The following is a 19185-nucleotide window of genomic DNA, read 5'->3' on the forward strand; positions in this document are numbered from 1 at the left end:
TACATTATCAATACAAATGAAATGTACACATTATTACAAATTTCACCTATGGTATGAAAGTTTATAATATTGTCTTCTAAAGTTACCTCTACAGTAAAATCAACTGTAAGTTAGCCTTAATAACTACTTTTATTAGTGTATGTCACCATGTGCTTGAATGCATCAATTTTTATGACATCACCCCAATAAAGTTGGTTGATTTTGATCATGTTGTCTCAAAGCAACTTATTAGTGTCACTGGCTTCAAATTCTGAATTTTGACATCAGAGGTAATGACAATATTTAAAAAAAAATATAAAAGATGTGTAAAAATATATATATATAAATATGTCAATATTTTACCATTAGTTTCTTGTACCATTATTAATATCTATTCATATAGATTTGTACTTGCATAAATGCATCATAATGGAAGCATTACTTAAGTATTAATCTATGCATATCTGTAGACCTTATAGTAGTGTTACCATTTTATTTGTAGTTACTAAATTTTGTTATCTTAATCCTGTCAAGTAGTATGCAACAATGATTTTTATCTCTTATGCTGAATTGTGAAAGTGGTTTAGAGCGGTTAAAAAAATAACCAGTTTTGGAATGTAAGTGGAGTGCAGCGGTTATGTCCAATAACATTGCGCACTTTACAAACTAAAATTCTAAAATATTCCAAAGAAATGCTGTGTTGTTCTTTTCCCTCCATTTACCAACTTGCACTCATAAGAAATTTGTAAGAATTCAGACAAATGATGCCAATTACTTACCAATTCATCTTTAAGAAAAGATAGGAATGCTAACCACAGAGAATGAAGTTGGTGAAGCACTTATAAAACAATTAAGCACTTGCTGAATAGACAGAAAGCCATGATGGATGGATTGCATTTGTCATGTAAAACACAAAGCATCCCCCTTGTAAGGATGTTCTCCAAAGTCAATTTACTCACTCAAGCCTTCAGTTCAGGGTCCATGCTCCTGCATCCTCTACACACTGTGCAGGCATTGTTTTCTGAGTCACCTGCCCCAGGGCAAATATGTCCCCAACACCCTCTTCAGACTTCCCAACATGAGCACCTTCCATTTTTAAATGGCCCACTTGAAATACTCACTTCTCATGAAGTAATCTTTTCACCCTGCAAGTGGCTAAAGCACAGTTTAAAGGTGCTTATCCTCCCTAGGCCCTTTTTTTAGCTCTCAGAAAATTCGCTAATGTACACTAACCAGATACTGTCCATGACGGTCATCTGTGCTGCTTTACATCATCACAAATATGCATGGCATGTGTCAACAGACAGATTTGTTTATTTAAATCTGTCTTAGTTCTTTGTTATGCATGAGAGAACATTGGTTGACACCTTGGTTATAGACTACTGTGTACAGTCAGTGTTAACTGATGTTGGACAGGAACAAAGTTTTTGTTGTTTTTGCTCTGCGTTTGAGAATATTACATTATCTTAAAAACATCTGGATGAAGATAAATAAATAGCAGAATGACATTATCATATCTACATGGTGTGCGCCATAATGGAGTCAGCGTTCTTTTATACTACACGTAGTCCCTGCATTTCAACTTTGTAAGCCATGGTAGCTTGAGTTAGATATCCCATGATACCACCAGTGCTGTAATGCAGCCAGTTTCCTCTGGTTTCAGGGATTACCCTCAGTTCTCTACACTAAGTGAAATACTTATTCAGCTGGATAAAGAACAGTCAATGTTTTGCCATAAAACTGCATAATTTAATTTGGGTTATGTTTTAGGTCTTTGTCCTGCTGAAAGCAACATTCACTGAGTTTGATGGCATTTGGTTGGATCTGAGCAGTTAACAGGTTTCTCTAAAGTAATAGTAAAAATATCCTGATTCTGTTGTCAGAAAAAAACAAGTGAACCAGCCACACAGGCCAATAATGTCATATCTCATAAATGAAATGCTGTGCTTTGGATCATGATTGTTCCTTTTGTAGCCCATTCACCTTAGGGTTTGTGCATGTGTTGTGCATTTGGAGATGCTTTTCTGCTCACCGCAGTTGTAAAGAGTGATTATTTGAGCCACTACAGACTTCCTGTCGGCTCAGACCAGTCTGGTCATTCTCCTCTGATCTCTCTCATCAACAAGGTGTTTCAGTCTGCAGACTCTCCATTCACAGGATGTTTTTTGTTTTTTGCACCATTCTGTGTAAACTCTACAGACTGTTGTGTGTGAAAATCCCAGGAGATCAGCAGTTTCTGAAATACTCAAACCAGCCTGGTACCAACAACCATGCCACAGTTAAAACTATAACAATTAAAACTAGCCCACTTCTGAACATCATGTGATTTTCAACATTTCAGGTTTTCCACTAACTCACAACTCAATCACATAGTTCAATGCTAGCTAATTCAGATCTAATAGATCTTAAATTGGTAGAAAATATTACATATGGAGGCTTGTAGAATGTGCAGCTGTGCACCAGTGGTATAACATTCAACCTACTTGATTTCTTAATAACAGCAACAAAACATCCGCCTGTTTATTTTTGTCACTGTATTTGAGCCCGGTAATTAATATGTGTATAATAAACAGGAAGGTAATTACTCATGAAAGCAGACAAATAACAAGAGAAACATTTTGTCAGATAAGAGACCTTTTTTTAGCCAGGAATGAAAACCACCTGTGGAGTGATTAATATCACTCATAAACATGAGTAGGAGTCATCTTTGTTTCTTATAATCAACATAATCAGATGATTGAAGAAATGCGTGCAACTAAAAATACATGCCCAAATAATATATTGTTTTATTTAAGGCAGCTACAATGAGACATCAGATGTCGTCAACGGTAGCCAACATGCAGCATGCATGGCATTCCTTTATTGAAAGAGCTTCCTGTAAACATCCAAGTGCTTCCTGTGTCAGATCCCAACCCTTTGAAATACCGGCTTGTGCACGGTCCATGGGTTCCGGATGACCAAGGCCACTTACAAAGAAATGCCATAGGAATTCAATACCATCATAGCAGATCATCCGTTAATATCAACAAACGGATGCAAGGATCCTGAGGTGGAAAAAACCCCTCCTCGCCACCTAAAAGCCACTTCAAACCATTACATCAAGCGCATATGAATATGAATTAATGTGGTACAAGTGTTTTGATTTGTTTTTGAATATCACAAATATTTTAGTATATCTCTTTACAAAGGATATCAAAATAATTCCTTATAACCACAGATAACTCAGAGGAAAATTATATTAGTGAGTTAGTGAATTTACGCTTTATTTGGGTGAAAATGTATAATGTTTTAGTTGTTTTAACACTGATGTTTTTATTAGCTTTATGGTGAAGTCAGCAGGTAATTGAGCAATAATACAATCTGTGTTGTTTTGGCTTTGCACTCCATAAAAATTTTATTAGATGAGTAATGGAACTACAAAGAAATAGAAAGTATGGCAATAAAGTAAAGAATGTCCGTTTAAATATGCACGTCAATATCAGGTTAACCATACGGAGATTACAGTCCGTTCATAAGGGAAAATACACTGGCTTCACTTTGATATAATTGTGATTAATGTCGATCATTTTTATTGCTGTAGTATTTTGATCTACAATTATAATGATTTTGTATTGATTATATACACACACCTTCCACTTTAATAGGAACACCTGTACACTTTTTTATGCACTCATTTATGCATTTACATTACATATTATCAAACATCAGAATGGGGGAAACATGTAGTCTCTGTGACTTTAAACAACTAGGAGGCTGCTACAGACTAAAATCTACTACTGTATTTTTCTTATTAAAAAAGTAAGAAAAAAGTAAGAAAACCAAAGTCTAAATATTTTTTTATCTCATGACTGCACCTTCATCATGATGTTTATTTGTCTCATGTAATCCAGACTTTTCCAGAGGTGTGCTTTAGTGTGCTTTTTTTTTTAGTGACGCTTTTTTTTTCTTTTGTTTGTATTATGACTGTTACGACTGAAGCAAATTTACTACACAGGAGGAAATTCTAGCACATTCTTCAATCTGTCTCAGCCAATTATCGCCATGAACATTTACCCCAATGTTGCGTGACTGTGCAGCAGCTGTCTCCATAATCCAGGTTATCCGGCCCATGAGCTAGAGAGTGGAAACTGAGGGTTACATATGAGGGATGACAGTTTAGGGTCTCCATCGTTTAAATGGGGCTAAAGTAACCCAAAGCCACTTATTCACTTATGGACAATGCAAGGGCTCTAAAAGGTAACAGCAGTTCCCACCTGCACTACTGTGTTTTGCTGGTACTTGCTGTACCCATTCATTTTCACAAAGTTCACTCTTTGTACATTGATGATATAAAGCATGGATTCTTCTATCAACCTGGTGTCTGAAAGTTAAGAGAGCTGTTTTTGCTCAGTGGCCCTGTTTGAATAGAATAAGTCGAGCCCACATGTGCCCTCATAATATCCAGCTTTACTGTAGGTGCCTAAAGCCAACAAACATAGAATGGCTTTGAATTCTTTGTACAGTCAGCCTGTAATCAGACATACAGATCTCTACAGAGGTGACAGGTGATCTAAGTGATCTTGATGTTAGTTATCCCGCCTGTGTGTCACAAAGTGGATTGGATCTGGGCCACGTGAACAGGAGATATCCTCTGAAGCTGTGCTTTTCATCCCAGCGTTCTGTATCTAAGCATGAATGGGAGTGGACCAGTACTAACTGGCCATCTATGCTTCCTCGCAGGTTTTTGGATATGTTTTCTTTTATTCTTTCACACCCCAAAAAGAGTGGCGCTATGTTGTTAATCCAAATCGAGAGTTCATTTATTGTAGGTGCAAGATTAAAGGAAGTCAAAACAAATTAAATGGTCAAAGAGAAGTAGCCAAAGCCAGTCATCTTTTTTTCTGCAGCTGCTCGCATGATGTTGCACTTATCAGAATTTCAATCAGTTGCATGCGGTTTGGAAACAACCTGCTTGATGCTGTATGCAGGCAGCAAATCCTGGGGGCTAAAGAGTGTGGGGTTAACTTGAGAGAGTGCTGGAACCTGACAGATTAGAGGGTTGTTTTGTGGGTTACAAACTTTGCCTGTTCCTCACTAAACATTTAACATTTTTATCAATTCCCTATGTGTTCCGATCTTACTGTAGATCAGTATTGTAGCTCAGTGTAGATCAATGTTATAAAGAATAACAGATTTTCTGAGTCCTAATATCAGTGTGTACAGTCTGAAACAGATAGAGAACTGGAACATGTCTCGAACTGTTCTTCCGTGACACACTGTAATCCTATACATGATCTGTTAAACTGATAATTAAAAAGAATAGTATGTTAGTCATATGGTAGTTAGTTAGTTGATGTTGGCAGTCTATAAACATGTACTTCTTTCTCATCCATGTGTTATATCTGCTACACTGAGGATTTTCACAGGAACAATATATTCATTTTCTTAAGAGATTTTTATTGCTATGATGCTTTCAAGCCATTAAGAAAATAAGTGCTTTTACAGTGCCAGCCTCTGGAAAAACAAAAATCCATTTCCACTTTGAGGATTTGTTGGCGATTTTGTTTTTCCCTCTCTTACCCATCCAAAAAAAAAAGGTGTTAATGATTGTGATTCTTTCTCTCTAGAAGTAACTCTGAGTTTTAAAAGGTGAGGGATGAAGCTGAGTTGTTGAAACTCACTTGTATGAATAGGAAATAAAAAGCCTCCATAAAAGCTATGCTGGAGTGGCAGCGTTTTGAAGCAAGTCTTCTTTGTTTCTTATCTCTGTGAAATTCGCCTTTCATGTGCTGACACCTTCCTTATTATGAATTCTCTTTGCTCCGTCTGGGAAGAATAACATAACAATTCATGCTGCTATATGTAGCGTTTCCATGGTTTGCCAAGCAGTAAATGTAATTTATATACTGTCACAAAAAAAGCCAATGGCAATGGTTTTTGTAACACTTTTCGTCCAGCTGCATATTGTTATCAGCTGAAAGGGAAATGGCCAAAAAAAAAAAAAAAAAAAAGCAACTCTATTAATGACCCAAGGTCTTTAATGGCTAGCACTGAGGCCAGAATATCCTTACCATAAATCATTTCTTTTTGGTGAGGGCAGTCTTGGTCCCCACCTGTTAGGGGGAGTTTGCCTTCGGGTCATTTTTCAACATGAGATCAGGGACCCATTAGGAATCAGTTCATTCTGTGAGCGCAAAAATGGATGGAAAGCACCTGAGATGAAATTTCCCCCTCCTGCCTGTTAATGCCTGAGAGAGCATTAGAACGTTGGATTTCTGGAGTTCACAGAAACCCCATTTTTAAACAATGGGGGGAAAAATAATCAGCTTGTCAAGGTTAAGTATATATTATGACCACCATTCTACCTTCACTTTGTAATGTTTTGATTCCCTATGGTGCATTTGATCCAAGATGAAGATTTTAATTGGGTTAATGGGTTTTAGTTATTGAGACGTTGGAAAACAGTTTAGAGGCAAAAAAGAAAAAAGGAGAAAGAAATGTAATGTGTGGAGGAAACAGACAAAAGGAGAGAGAATCAGAGAAAGAGAAAAAGAGGGAGAAGGAGGAAATTGAGCCAGTAAAGGATGTGCTGCCTTTTGTGTCTCTGGCATGTTGATAAATTGGCTTCTCTAGAGAAACCAGTTACTTTTATACTGTGCCACTGAACTCTACTTGTACCATAGCAACTAGACCTTTGAAGAGTAGTACACAACAGTAAAACATGGCTATACTAAAACATGACATAGTTAACAAATAAAACATGGTTCTAATATTTCTTAAACTGTTTTCTCATCTTAGTGCTTTACGCCAATTCAGCTCAAACACATTCACATTCAGTGTGCGTTCAGTAAAATTAGATTTGTGTGGTATTTTTCATCAAACTATTTTGCATCAAACTATTTGCCGGAAGTTTCATGTGCTTTTCAAATATATTTAAAGGACCCCTCAGGGCAATTAAGAGAATTCTATTTATCTGTACAGTTTGATTGCTTTTTTTTTGTATTTTGCAGTGAATAACTGGTAGATAATACAGCAGTTAACTTCAACTCAAGAGCTGAAGGCAGTTTGCCAGGAAGTTCTACAAAAGCATGCATGTTTTTACTGAAAGTACTTTAGTCCCAAGACTGACCTCGCAATAAGCTGTGTATTCCCTGAAAGTCTTTTTAATACATAAGGTATCCTAGACAAACAAAAATTGGCAACTCTAAATTGCCACTATATGCAAATGTATCCTCTCCAGGGTGTGGTCTGGCCTTGTAACCAGTGTTCCTGGTATAGGTTTCAGATCCAGCACAACCCTGACCAGGATAAAGTGATTTTAATTACTTAAAATCACTAGTATAGATTTTCAAGTGAAGTTCATAATGACAGAATCGTACACAAGTGGGTCTGGTGAGAGATCCCCACCTACTCAACATTGTGTACTGTTATTATAATCATTACTGTGCTTTGGGTGTGATTGACTGGTCATTAGTTATGAGTGTATACATATCACTCTCTATTCCTATCTGCTTTACAGTGCCTTCTAGGTGCCTGAGGTAATTCAATCAGTTCCTTCTGGCGGTTCCATGTTCATGATTAAAGCTTAAGGGAACCCTAGCAAATCTCCTCTTCATCCATTTCCCCAAACATGAGCTCAAACTGTGGGACATTTAGATACGGCAAACAATATTTTAACACAAACTACATTACTGAGATACAGTCTAAGCCATAATTCACTGTATTTATGGACTGTATTTATACAGACCAGGCAACACACATGTATGACAACCACTGTCCAAAGTGGGAGTTAGAGACTGAATTTGTGCTATGAATGACTCTTAAGTTGTGTATCCCTTATGGCCTGGTTGTTGTGTAATCACTGTTATTTATGCTCCATGTGTCCAAGTGTACATCCTTGAACTCTGCAGGCAGTGGGAATTTGGCCTCAGGCCTGCTTAAAGTTCTCTAGATGATAGCAGCAGGAAACTGACAGCCAAAAATGACCCATAAGAAGTGGAGAGAGGATGACATTATTACCACATTCACAAATTCAATTTGCTGTCCAGGCAACAACTGTGGGTGCTGGGACAAAGCTCCCTGACATGGTAGCACATTCTCTACACTGGTCATTGCCTCGGGTCTGCCAGATTTGAGCCAGCCATCAGGAAACATATTGTCCATGCTCATTTTTCTATTTTAAAGTTCTCCCTGATTAGACAAATCATTTTTTATTGTGGAAGGTGATGCTCTCACTGCAATAAGACTGGAATGAGTTATCTGATATTCACTGAGTAATTTGATGTACTAAAGAAAGAAAAAGACCTCAGGCCTCAAAAGTATTATAAACATTACTTTTGAGTTTTTGAGACAATTTGTGAATTGTGTTAAGGGATTGTATTTCACCCTAGACTGTGTAAATTAGCCGTCACTTTTTTCCACTCAATCCTAATGCTATTGCAGACTTCATCTTGTCCACAAGTGTGCCTTAATGTTTTGTTCGAATGCTTTGCCTGTGTGTTGTGTATAAAGAAATGGGCCTGAGCACATTTTCACAGATAGTGAAAATTTACCATGATACAGCATATGAAATGTTCAATTAAATCCCCACAGCTTTCACCTGGAAAAAAAGATCTATTTGAAAATGAAAGGTCACACATACCTGGACAAACTATACACTCTTAGATCAAAATGGTTCCTATAGGGCTCTATCTATAATCCCTCTATTTTAGCGTCCTGCCTAAACCATTATAGCAGTAGTACATTCATTCATCTTCAGTAAGCACTTTATCCTGGTCAGGGTGGATCTGGAAACTATCCCAGGAACACTGAGTGTGAGGCGGTGATGAACGAGATCAAATAGTTTTATGATGCTATTTAAGAAACAGCTGTGAATGTGTAGGCCATAAATACAAGGATTACAGTAATATAAAGAGATTTATTTTGTTCAGTGAATACAAAATCTATATTTATACATCATTATTGATATATTAGAATACAAACTGAATGAGCAGTAAGTTTGACTGTGCATCTTACACATTAAAACTCCCTTTCCAACTTGAAGTGTTGGACCATTGTGCACCTTAAAGTCTATATTTTCTTGTTCTTTTCACTCATAATTTTACTGAGATTTTTTTTACAGCACATAGAAAAAATATATTTTTGTCCACACAGCTTCAGTGCTCTGGCCCAAGTAGAGTAATAGAATGAGCATAAGGGAAGATGCAGGAGGTGTCATGAAAGAGCATCAACACTATTAGTCATAGGAAACACTGCGTTACACTCTGCTGTATCTTACAAAAGCTACAATTCTACATTTCCTCCCTGCTCAATAGTTTTGCTTGAACAACCAACAAATATCGAGATAAAACTAATTAGAAAAAGTTTTTCTGTGATGCATCATAATAAACATTTATTGTTTTCTTGAAACTGTGTGTGTGTGTGTTTGGGTGTGTTTGTGTGTGGGCATGTGTGTGTGTGTGTGTGTGTGCACATGTACTTACAGAGTTTCAAAATTTTTGTTTTATTTAGAATTTAGGTATGGATATCTTCCAGAGTACCATTTAATTCAAATTGTTCTGATTACTGATATCAACTAAGCGTGTTTAAAACAAGTTTTAGTTATTTCTGTTTCTGTCCTAAGCAAAATGAACACTAGCATCTTGTTTGCACTGTTTTTAAACTTGTCATTTAACTGCTGTTTTTTAGCTGGCTATCCATATCTCACTCAACTCTTGAATTAAGGATCTGATTAGCTACATCATGATCCAGCTAGCTAGATATGGTTTTCAGTCCATTTAGCAGCAAACCATAATCATAATTTTTTAAAAAAAGAAATAAATAAATAACCGCTTAGTAAATAAAAATCTAATGACAAGAAGAAGGCTCAACATCAAGTCTATCATCAGGCTTTGTGAAGTAAGGTAGCTAACTTTTTGACAGAATACTTTGGAATTACTATGGATAAAATTACAACAGGAAAAAAATTACAGCAAACATCTATACTTTTGAAAGGTATTTTTGCCAAAAAGATTGTAAAAATTGTCAGGATGAGAGGAAAGATAGCTATAAAAAGTCATTATTATGGAACAATAAAAGGGAACAGGTCATAGTGGACTTCGTAGCTGTCCAGAGGTTGTCTGTAAGTGCAATTTGTCACGTTTGGAGAGAGAGAGAGAGAGAGAGAGAGAGAGAGAGAGTAATTTATTGTAAAAAATCAACCCAACTCATGCAAAATACAGTAACACTTTAGAAACCCAGTAAACCCAGTAACTATGCAAATGTAGCTATTTGCAAGAAATAATGTATTATGTTTCAATATTAATGACTAATAAGGACAGTTTGTCACTTTACTCTAGGCAAACTGACTATTAGTGAAGGGTTAATACTAACATTATTCCTGATGATGACTTGTACACATGCCAAGGTTTTAGTAGTGAATGGTTTTAGCAATAGCATAAAAAATTATAGTTAGACAATGTAAGCCCATAGTATTTGTAAGCCCATACCTCTTGAGACTAACACCGGAGCATACAGAAGTCATCAGGAAGCCAACAATAATTTCCACATCTGGTAAAGGCATCAAGGAATAAGGTAAACCTCTAATGGGAAGTCCAAAATAAACAGTGAATGAATAAACAGAGTGACATTTTCCTAATTATGTTCTATGTAATGATCTATTTGCAAGCCTAGCCTCCTCTGAAATCTTTGTGTAGGCTTAGACTTTCTAAACAAATAAATAAATCAATAACATAATAGGCTGCCATTCATAGGCTGTCCATTTCTATAGAAAACAAGTAAAGAATGCCTGCTGGCTTTGAGTTTGTGGCCTAACCCTATGTTCCATTATGTAAGCTAATACATTTGTGCAATTGGTAAATTAACCTCATCTAGTATAGCCCTACTGAATGAAGCTTAATGTATTTTAAATAGGATCCATTTGTTAATCCTAATCATCCTACCTTGTTTTTAACTGTTTGTAACTTTACTCTTAATTCACCGCGTGTCTCTGGAGTTGAAGTACGCTTCTTTACAACATACACAAATTGGCTGTACTCCAGACCAAGAATTTCCTGATTTTAGCTGCTTGCTGGAAATGGTTAATTTAATCCTGATGTTCTGCCTATTTCATGTCTCAGGTGTCTTTTTCAAAATCTCCACCAATTTGTGTGTAAGAACATTCATATCAATGATATTATTGGTGCAGACAGAGGGAAAATTGCTTCTCTACAAATGGAAGTTTTTTTGTTGCCATGGTTTCTTACAAAGTTAAGCTTCATCATCAGTGGCTTTATGAGAAAGCCATTTTCCTCTTTTGCCTTTTAGCATTGTATGTATATAATGACTATAGAAGGACTGAACATTTTGCCAGAACTTAATCAATGTCACAACTGTGACACAGAAGCATTATGGTTGAAAACTGTTTAGACTAAATGGCATCTAATCAAAGATTGGACAAAATAAGTTAGACACAACTGTGATGTAACAGTGAATATGTTAGGGAGAAAACCTAGTTTAGAGACATTAAACAGTTTAAGCCCTGTTTGCTTATGTCATACTTATTTTGTACTGCATATATACTTTCATGCATTTGCAATTGATATTATTTTGAAATTCCCTTTGTAGATCAAGACCTGGTATCCTGGTGAAGGGGCTTGTGTAATTTGGTGAACCTCAGGGCTATGTCACAAGTAGCTTAATGCTCCTGGTGAGGTCACCCTTGATGAACAGATATGAGGTAAGAGGGCCCCTTGATAGGTACAAAAAACACCCTGCTTGGATTTGGGTTACAGGGACCCACCACCCCTGGAGCCAGTCTTGGTCTCAGTGGTGTCCACAAGTGTGTGCCTGGTGACTGGGCCACCCACATAACCTGGTTGGGCTCAGCCCGAAATACCAATGTGGGGGTGGGGGTCAGGTCTGACTTTTGGAACATGGAAGGTAAGGACTAGATATAGTCTACCATACAGCCACACAAAGGAGAGGCTCTGAACCACACTTCTTCACTGGGGGTGGTCTCTATTCTGCTCTACAATTCCCACAGGACATAGACCTCAGGCAGGTATGGGGACACTCATCAGTTCAGTCCCAGGCTGAAGCCCTCACACTTTTTACCAGTGGACAAGACAGTTGCCTCAATGAAATTTCAAAGCTCAGGAAGGAAAAGCATATGCACCAAATAGCAGTTTGCACCAAATAGTAGGTTTTGGGGTTGCTTGGAGCGTCTGATAGTCTATTATCAAAGACAAATGAGGTAAGTGTGGGGAGACTCAGTTTGATGTACCATTTCAGGAGACAGTTCCAGAAATCTCTGGTGCTTTCGAGTGCATTTCTGGGGCTAAAATTACTATGGCAACTAGAAACCTTCATAGCTACAGGAGTGAATTCGGTTGGGGTTGTGTGGTTAACACACCTCTTCAGTGTTGCATGGAGATCTGGTGCAGTGCTTTTGAACTGGCAAATTGGGATGATGGTCTCTAATTTTAAAAAAGGATATGTTTCAATTAGGGGAACCACATTCTTCAGCTTCCCAGGAAATGTCTATACCAGGGTTCTTGAAAGACCCCATTCAATAGTTCAGGAGGAACAATACCCAGGCTATGGAACAGTGGACCACCTCTTTAATATTGTACAACTTTGTAATGGGTCATGGGAGTAGGCTAATCCAGTCTATATGTGTTGTGGGGATTTGGAGAAAGCCTATGATTGTGTATCTTGATGAATGCAGGAGTATAGTGTATTGGGGTCACTACTTGTGATCCAGTCTCTGTATCAATTGAGTGAGAGTTGTGTCTGCATTTTTGGTGTTAAGTTGAAATAGTTTAAGATGGGTATCTGAATCTAGAAGTAACTACAAGTAACATCCCTGTCATTTGCAGAAGATATTGTTCCCTTGGCACTATCCAAAGTGGACCTTTGATATTCACATGAATATTTTCCTGCTGAGTGTGAAGCAACTGGGATTAAACCCAGCACCTCTAATTGTCTCAATGATTCTCTCCAGGAAAAGAGTAGGATGCTTCCTTTACATGAGTGGAGACATCTTGCCCCTTGCGGAAGAATTTAAGTACCTTGGAAGCTTATTCATGTGCGATAGGAAAAGAGGTCATGAGATTGACAAACGAACCAGGTCAGCTGCAGCAGTGTTACAGTTGTTGTACTGGTCTGTTGGTGAAACACAAGCTCAGTTTTTGGACAAAGCTCTCTGTTTAGTGGTCAACCAATGTCACCTATGGTTGAGAGCTTTGGGTAGTGACTGAAAGAATACGGCTGTGTGTATACACAGCAAAAATGAGGTTCCTCTGCAGGGTTACTGGGCTTAATCTCTGTGATAGGGTAAAGAGCTCAGAAATCTGGGAAAGTCTCAAAGTAGAGGTGCTGTTCTTCCAAATTCAAGAGCAGCCAATTGAGGTGGTTCAGGCAGCTTACAAGGATGTACCCTGGTTGGCTCCAGCTAGACCTGTATCAGGCATGTTCCCCTGGACAGAGACCTTTACACAGACCCAGGACCTGCTGGAGAGATTATATCTCACAGTTGGCTTGGAAATATCTGGGGATCCCCCAGGAGGAGCTGGAATCTGTAGCTGGGGATAGAGAAGTCTAAGCTGACCTTCTCAGGATGTGCTACTGTGATCCCCACCAGCAAACCTGGAAGAGAAGTGGACCTACGACATTCACTTTAAAATTAATCAATTAATTAATTATTTTTTCTTTTTTTCAGGGTAAACTTTATAAACTTTGAACATATATTAATTTTTATATATAGGACCAAATAATATGCACAATTTTAATGTAATTTTATGTTTGCTAGATTTTAAGCTTGCACTTATGCCATAGCTTTTCACAGCATTTCAGCTGCTTTTATTACTCATAGGTAGTTTGCCAGAAATCTAAGTGGACGCTAATTATTTGGCCACCTGTGTTGTCCTCTGTGTTTTTTAATTATTATTTCTGCAGTATAATTAGCTCAAGCCTTCATTGTTTCTCTTATAAGAGAAGCCAAAATAGATGCAACTGCTTAAGGCTACTAGGAAGTAAAAAAGAAATTGTGCCTGCCATCTGTGTGCTATTTAGATTGATCCCACAGCAATGGCTACTTAATTCAAAAACTGTCAGGGAGCATCATTAGATGCGTCATTTTTCAAGTTTCATATTTCGTTATCCACAAGGAGGCTTGTATTACCCTCAGGATTAAAGTCAAGTGCCCTTAAATATTTCTGTGGCAGTGGAACATTGCTGACCCTCTTGTTTAACTATACCCCACCTCATTAAAGATTATGTAGGCCAAGGGGAACCCTTAAATAGCTGAAGAATTATGACCCATTTTGCCCCTAAAGAGGAATTTACAATGCATCACTGTACCTTAAACACTAACATGACGAAAATATATATTTCATAATCATTGGGGAAAATACCTCAATCTACTTGTTTCATATAATTTTGTTTTGCCTATCATCTAACATCAGATTGAAAATGGCATTATGGCTGTGAGCAGCAACAGCTCATGCTGGGGGTTTGGCGTAAACAAGACTTGTAAAAGACAAGTAAATGACGCCATGCTGCCCTGAACTGCATCCCTTTCTCTCTCATTTTTCTGCTTAAGCCCCAGTGGGTTATCAGGAGGAAGAAGTTGAGAGCTGAGTCACAGCCACAGCAGAGCCCTGAGCCTGATAATGCTGCAAGGGTGTGAGGAGTTATCCTTCTTCCTGTTTTAATTAGGAAGAGCGCACCATCAACAGGCAATCATGTCATCAGTTTCCTTCCCTAGGTTGATTATAGAGAGTGAGGATTGCGTCATTGTGCATGTACAGCTCTGGGTTTTTTTAGCTTTGAAACTGGTGTGGTTATTTCCGTTTTGGCTTAATGGGTGCATAATAGCATAAGTTAATAAATATGAAAGACAGCCCTGTCCAACTTTGCACCAGACTAGCCATAATCAGCCTCTCACTATTCAGAAAATCTTCAACACTGGCTTGTCTCGAGGCCTGCATCACCTCATGGGAGTCAGATTTTTTTCCCACTTTCAGGAGGCTCTTAAAAAAAAAAAAACATCACTAGGCATCCATCAAATACTCTCTGGCCTGTCAGAATTTCAGCATGTACTTCCAGGTGCACCAGTGATCTGCATTTTCAGCCTCCAAATCAGGAAGTTCTGATTTATAGTTCAGCTTGCATGTCATAAGACATGTGCTTCATACCTCAGTGGTTAGGTTAAGTGTACTTTTGATCTGCACTGGTGCCTTTTACGCTCTGCTTTCCCTTCTGCTGTAATGTAGATGTCAATATGTACTTTCTTCAACTTTCTAGGACTTTTTCAAGAGGCCCCAGAATATATGTTTTGGCATGCTTTTAGACAGAGTGCTTTTTTGAACTTTTTAATCTTTAACATTTTCATATTTATTTCATCTTTATTATATAATATCAACCACTTGCCAGGTTTTTTAATAGTGGATGATAGTAAACCATAAGAATAACCATAAGAAATCAAGCATGGGGAGAATAATGTACTGCTGAGCTGACAGAAAGTCTATGTTTTCAATTAACACTTTTTAATGCCCCACAGAGGTTGCATGGTGGGCTCCAAAGTAAGCACATAATTCCTCACTGTTTAATGCCTTTTAAAGAATTAAGTAAAGATACTTAATAAGTAAAGATTGCCTATTGATCTAAGTAGGGAACGTAGGGATCAATGTTCTACTGATGAACACTGCTGGATATTGTCATTTACCCACTGTACATGACGTAGCATTTTCTTCTTGACATTAGTTTGTTTATACCACATTACTTACAGTAACCTGGAAAACGTCTGTAAGCCTGAGGGTAAGGCATGTTTTCCATGTATTTTAAGATATGTTGACAAGTGCTTTTCTGCATCTTATGCTGGACATGGCCTGACGATGACTACACTTAACTGTGAACAGCTTATTGAATTTCCTCCAGGAAACCTCCCCTGTGCATCGCTTAATGCTGTGCTGTAGGCAGTCACTGTGGAGACTTCAATTACTGGCAAGTCCCAGCCGGCTGATTTCTAACTGTGGCCAGCAAATTAGAAGAGAGAGAGAGTATGTGTGTCTAAGGAAAATCATTTAGAGAAGTCTAGTCTAAAGTTTAGTTACATTGCTAAAATCAGGAAACTGGAGAAGACAAACCTCAAGCAGAGTTCAATAAGTGTAGTAGTGAGAAGAGGAAACTCTTTGTTCACATGCTGGAAACAAGCCAACTGTGCCATAATCCACCGGGTGACTGATTTATAACAGGCATTAAACTGTTGACTAAACCTAAACTTCCTGAATTCTAATTCCTTCTACAGGTGACAAAGAAAATGGCCAAAACACAGAACAAGGTTTGTGCACCATTGAGTTTACTGTAATTGTATGATTTGGTAGCCCTACAGAATTATTACAATTCAAAAAAAATAAGTAAACGTTAATAACCAGAACAACATATGCAATAAGTGATATATATAAGCTCAAACATACAGGAGCTTTGTATAGAAATAGTGCCAATTGTTTCTACTGAAACATGGTTTCAAAACTATCTGTACCCTTACAATTAATATTTTATGATGCCCTGGAGAGAATAATATCACTGAGTCTCTTCCTGTACTGACTATCTTGGCTTCCTCCATGCAGAACATTTTATGCTCCTTCATATTCTTAATTTTGTACATCTGGACATTCCTCTTTAATTCACACCACAAGTTTTCAGAAGGGTTCAAATCCAAAGACTAAGATGGTCATTGCAAAACACAGATTTTTGTTTTTCTCTGTGTTGTCTCCAAACGTGATGTGCATGACCACAAATTTTGGGTTTGGTCTGATCTTTCTTGGTCTGAAAGTCTTCTTTCTTGTAATGCTTCCAAACAGCTTGTCGTTCTGAAAGGGGCATTTAACAGCTGACTTTGAAACTTGACAACCACAAGAATCTACTAAACTGTGCAAATCTAAAACTTTGTCTTTGTTCTCCTTTTCCACCCTTCACCATTCTCCTCACTGTGTGGGTGGACAGAGTTCCCATGGTCCAATTCCATTTTAACTGCTTATGTATTTTATGGTCACAAACCATCTCTCTCAATTGTGTTGAAAGTTCTATGCCATTCAGAGATAACATTTTGCATTTGTGCAACCTCAGTTGTACAGTCCCCTCTGAAAGTATTAGAATGGCAAGGCCACTTCTTTTTTTTTTTTTTTTTTTTTGGCTATACCCTAAAGACATTTGAGTTTGAGAACACTGAATATGAAACAATAGATCAGCATTTTGGCTTTCATTTCCTGAGACTTACAGCTAGATGTGTTAAACAACTTAAAACATGGCACCTTTTGTTTGAACCCACACATTTTTCAAGTGATCAAAAATATTGGAACGTGTGACTGACAGGTGTTTCTTGTTGCCCAGGTGTGCCCTGTTAGATTAAACAATAGCTCTGAAGGTTTACTCTTGGTTTGAGCCCTGGGTTTCATCTGTGAAGACTCCATTTTGTTGTTAAAAAGGTTAAGCCAGCATGAAGACCAGAGAGCTGTCTATGGGAGAAAAGCATGCTATTCTGGAGGTGAGAAAAAAAGGCAAATTGATCAGAGCCATTGCACAAGCATTGGGCATAGCCAATACAACAATTTGGAATGTTCTGAAAAAAAAAGAAGGAAACCACTGGTGTATTAATAACCAGACATTGAACAGGTCAGCCAAGGAAACAGCAGCAGGTAATGATAGAAACATTGTGAGAGCTGTAAAGAAAAACCCAAAAACAACAGTCAGTGACATCAACAACAACCTCCATAGGGCAGGGGTGAAGGTATCACAATCCACTATTTGAGAGCAGAAATATAGACGCTATATGCAAACCACTCATCAGCCAGATTGGAATTTGCAAAGAAATACAGAGATGAGCCACAAAAGTTCTGGAACCAAGATTAACCTCTACAGAGAAAGAAAAGATCTGCTTATGATCCAAAACATACGAGCTCGTCATTCACGCATGGTGGAGGTAGTGTCATGGCTTGGGCTTGCATGGATGTTTCTGGAAAGGGGCTCACTAATCTTTATTAATGATGTAACTCATGATGGTAGCAGCAGAATGAATTCAGAAGTCTACAGAAACATTCTGTCTGCCAATTTACACAGAAATGTATCCAATCTAATTGGCAGGGACTTCATCATGCAGCAATACAATGACCCACAACACACTACCAATACAACAGAGGACTTCACTAGGGGAAAAAAGTGGAAGGTTTTAGGCTGACCAAGTCAATCACCAGACCTTAACCCAGTTGAGCATGCATTCTGAAGAGTAGACTGAAGGGAGAAACACCCCACTGAAAGAAGCTGCAGTACAAGACTGGAAAAGCATCACAAAGAAGTATGCAACAGTTTGATGATGTCACTGGGTTGCCAGATTGATGCAGATATTGGAAGAAAGGGATATGCAACCAAATATTAAATGTTGTTTACTTTCATTTACTTTAAGACTATCTGTTCCTATACCTTTGCTCACCTAAAATTGGGTGGTCTGCCACCAAAGGTGCCACATTCTAAGTTGTTTAACACATCTAGATGTAGATGTCAGAAAATGAAAGCTGAAATTTGATCTACTGTCTCATATTTATCTTTTGATCTCAAACCCAAATGTCTTCAGGGTATAGCAAAAACAAAAGACTTGCCCTTGCTGTTCCAATATTTTTGGAGGGAACTGAATATACCCCAGGGAAATAGCTTAAAGGCAAAAGCAGGATTCAGCAATATGGCTTCCTTAGTGCCGCAACATAAAAGCGTACCTATCGTCGGGAGATTGCAAGTTCGAATCCCATTCTCTCTGGGTGCAAGGAATGGCATTGCTTCTCCCCTGTCAATCAGAACAACACCAACCAAATAAGTATGTCTGTTGAAGTATGAGCAGAAGGAGGCAGTTGCTTTCCTCCTAATGTGTTCGCTGCCCTGTGACAAAGTATAAGCAGTAGTTCAAAAAGATGCTGTGGCTGGATTCATGTGTCCTGGAGGAAGCATGTGCTAAACTTCAGCCTCCATGATTCACAGCTGTCATGTGATAGAGGAGCGCTAGCTGGTGAGTGGTAATTGGCAAATGACCAAATTGGGAGAATTGGGGGTAAAAATCCAAAGAAAATGAAACAGAGTAGATGTGAAAAATAATATAAGTTATTTAAGAATGACAATTTGTTTGCATTTATTTAAAACATTTCTTCAGGTTGTCACATATATACAGTAGGGTCCAAAAGTCTGAGAATCATGGAAATG

The sequence above is a fragment of the Pangasianodon hypophthalmus genome, chromosome 7, assembly GCF_027358585.1.
Source record: "Pangasianodon hypophthalmus isolate fPanHyp1 chromosome 7, fPanHyp1.pri, whole genome shotgun sequence".
In the NCBI taxonomy this organism is placed as follows: Eukaryota; Metazoa; Chordata; class Actinopteri; order Siluriformes; family Pangasiidae; genus Pangasianodon; species Pangasianodon hypophthalmus.